At 54.4% G+C, this 3,492-nt stretch overlaps 1 pseudogene; it reads left to right on the forward strand.

Annotated features, from left to right (window-relative positions):
• The window catches only part of LOC125774045 (large subunit ribosomal RNA), a 6,152-nt pseudogene extending 3,618 nt beyond the window's left edge, over window positions 1–2,534 (forward strand).
• The last annotated feature ends 958 nt before the right edge of the window (window positions 2,535–3,492 follow it).

The raw sequence follows: 3,492 nt of genomic DNA on the forward strand, positions 1-3,492 counted from the left end.
ACCCATCCCTCACACCCTTCCGCATCATCACCCGCGAGGGTTTCGTACGGGGCGGAAGTTTTCTGCGCTTAACGCTTCCCTATACCGTGCTTATCAGCACCTATCACTTTATTTAGAATAGAATCCTTTAATCACGTAACGTGGATAACTAAAGCCTTGCATGCGCAATGCCCCGCTGGGCCTACCTCTACCGCTCTTCCCGGATGTTCTGCGCAGTCTTAACGCGAGGAGTTCTCTGCCTCGGCGGCGGCGGCTGTTTCGGCCGCGTTAAGACCATCCCTCGACTCATCATTCGACGATCTACCGACGTGGAGAATGTAACCACGATGGTCCTCCTCGTCGCTGGTGCTGTCGTCGTTACTTTCGGGTGACGCGGCCCGACGCACTTCCGCTATCAACTCACGTAGCCGCTGACGATGGCGAGCGACCCGTTCGCGAACAGCAGCTCTACGTTCGATGGTCCTCGGTGAAGGGGGTGGTGATGGCGGCCGCCCACCCCGCTGCTCCTCCCGTTGCTGCGCCCTCTGCCGGTTTCGCGCGACGTTACGTCGATCATAGCGAGCACGTCGAACCGCATCAGGATCCGGTCGGTGGACATTATCCGGCAACATTCCCTGGGACGCCAACATGGTCCGGAACTCGTCCCAGTCACGCTGCAGCGCATGCGTGATTCGTTTGGCAGCCTCACACACGTTACTCCAGTTCTCCGGACACTGAAGCATGTAACCCTCCAGCGACTCCGGAACTACGCCGTCCAACAGTTGCCTCCGGATGGCAGCAAAGCGAGGGCACACGAACATAGCATGCTCGGCACTCTCAGCGACGCCAGGGCACCACGTGCAGTCCGGGGATGAGGTGAAACCCATGTCGCAAAGGTACTCACGGAAAAATCCGTGACCGGATAGTACCTGCGACAGATGGAAGGTAACCTCTCCGTGGTTCCGCGACTGCCACGATCCGATGTCCGGGATCGTACGGTGGGCCCACCTGACGTACTTGCTGGCTCCCTCTGCTGCGGCATCAACATTCCACGCCGACTGCCACTCGGCGATGGTCCGCTGTCGCTCCTCGGTCCGAAGTTCGCCACTGGTGCGCGTACCACGACGACTGTGGACTCGGGTGTCCTCCTCCACCGCTCTGCAGATCGGCACAAGTCCAGCCAACAGCACGGCAGTCTCGTACCGGACAGTTGCAAAAGCCCGGGCAACTCGAATCGCAGACTTCCGCTGGACACGCTGCAACAACCTGCGGCACTCCCGATTGGCCAGAGCGCCGTGCCAGACCGGGGCGGCGTAACGCATGACGGAGTCTGCGACTGCCGCCAGCAAGCGAGACTTGGAGGTCTTCGGCCCCTGGTGGTTCGGCATCAGGCGGTTTACTGCCTGCACAACCTGCGTCGCCTTCTCAGTGATCGACGTCACGTGCGGTACCCAGGAGAGATGGTCCTGGAGACGAACTCCCAGATACTTCAGGGTCCGCGAATACGGGACGACCACGCCTCCAACGGTGATTGAGATGCCCTCCGGAGGATTCTTAAGACTGGATATCACCGTCATCTCAGTCTTGGCGTGTGCCAGCTCCAAGTGGTGTTCTCGCAACCACCGGTCTACCGCTGACACAGCCTCCTCCGCTGTAGCTGCTGCTGTCGATGGCGTTGTGCCCGGGGCGAGAACGACAAGATCGTCCGCGTAGCCGATGATCTCTACGCCGGGTGGTAACGCAACTTTCAGCACTCCGTCATACATCAGGTTCCACAGGGTCGGGCCCAGGATGGACCCCTGTGGAACTCCAGCAGTGATGGGACGTACGACGGGGCCATCACGTGTGTCGAAGATCAGCTCACGTCCCTCGAAGTATGACCTTACGACCTTCTCCAGTAGACAGGGATAACTGGCTTGTGGCCGCCAAGCGTTCATAGCGACGTGGCTTTTTGATCCTTCGATGTCGGCTCTTCCTATCATTGTAAAGCAAAATTTACCAAGCGTAGGATTGTTCACCCTTTCAAGGGAACGTGAGCTGGGTTTAGACCGTCGTGAGACAGGTTAGTTTTACCCTACTGGTGTGCATTGTTTGTCGCTATCTTAACGGAATTCCTGTGCAGTACGAGAGGAACCACAGGTACGGACCACTGGCTCAATACTAGTTCGAACGGACTATGGTATGACGCTACGTCCGCTGGATTATGCCTGAACGCCTCTAAGGTCGTATCCAATCCGAGCTGATAGCGCTTCTTATACCCATTAGGTGGTCGTAAGCTAGCGGGCCTAACAACCCTCCGAGAACCGTCCGTGCTGTCCATTGGCACACTGGCGTCTCATCCCCGCTTACTACTAGGCCGCAAAGGGCGGGTTCGCGCTGCACGTGTTAGTACCATACATGTTGGGAACACCGGTGGACGAGCTTGCCGACTGTGGATATCACTAGTTTCGACACCTACGACCGCCCGCAAACGACGGGACTACAGGCTGGGAGCTTCAAGTTGTAGAGATGCGTTCGCATCGATCCTCTCAGGCGACCCATGCTTGGTGGTTAGTGCTTGCGCGTGCGCGCCCCGTGTGTGCTGGAATTGGCCAACCAGTGCACATTGGTGGTGCGTACCGTGACTTGCACCATGTGACGAGAGTGTTGAAGAACACTGTGTGGTGACTCTATGCCTATGTGATGGGGTGCTTGTAACACACGACCGAACCGACGGCTCGTTGGATGGTCACGACAGTGTGGTGCAGGTGCGCCCATGTGTAACGAATACATTGAGTGCCGTTGGAGGTTAGCGGTTGGTTGGTTGCATGCTACAACTTCGCGTTGTACATGGGCTGGCCGCTGCGCTTCCTTCGGGTTGCCACTTGATGTTGATAGGGTTGATGTATTGTGTTCGTTGACTTTTGGTTCATTCCAAAAGTCTTCGGACTTAGATAATTTTACAAGTGTCGGCGCTCTCGGACCGAAAATAAGAAGACAACTAAGAAGAAAAAGAGAAAGAAGCTAATAGTGGAAAGTATTCTTCTTCAAAGAAGGAACAAAAATTTTACAAGTGTTGAAAAATTTCCTAAGTCCAAAAAATTTTCTAAGTCCAGAAAATTTTCTAAGTCCCACAAAATGGAACATGATGAAGAAGATACAGAAGTTGAAAATTTTTCTAAGTCCAAAAAATTTTCTAAGTCCAGAAAATTTTCTAAGTCCAAAGTGTTGAAACAATTTCCAAAGGCCCATAGGTTGCACTGAATTTTCCTAAGTTGGCCACAAGTACCCATGAGGTATCGAGAAGGTTCACCCGAAGGACATAATATGTCCCAAAGTACCGATAGGGTACCCACAAATAGCACCGCGTTGGCCTAAGTTGGCCAAAAGTACCGATAGAGTACCCACAAATAGCACTGAGTTGGCCTAAGTTGGCCAAAAGTACCGATAGAGTACCCACAAATAGCACCGAATGGGCCTAAGTTGGCCAAAAGTACCGATAGAGTACCCACAAGAAGCACTGAGTTGGCCTAA

This window comes from Anopheles funestus (assembly GCF_943734845.2).
Source record: "Anopheles funestus chromosome X unlocalized genomic scaffold, idAnoFuneDA-416_04 X_unloc_75, whole genome shotgun sequence".
NCBI classification, from domain to species: Eukaryota; Metazoa; Arthropoda; class Insecta; order Diptera; family Culicidae; genus Anopheles; species Anopheles funestus.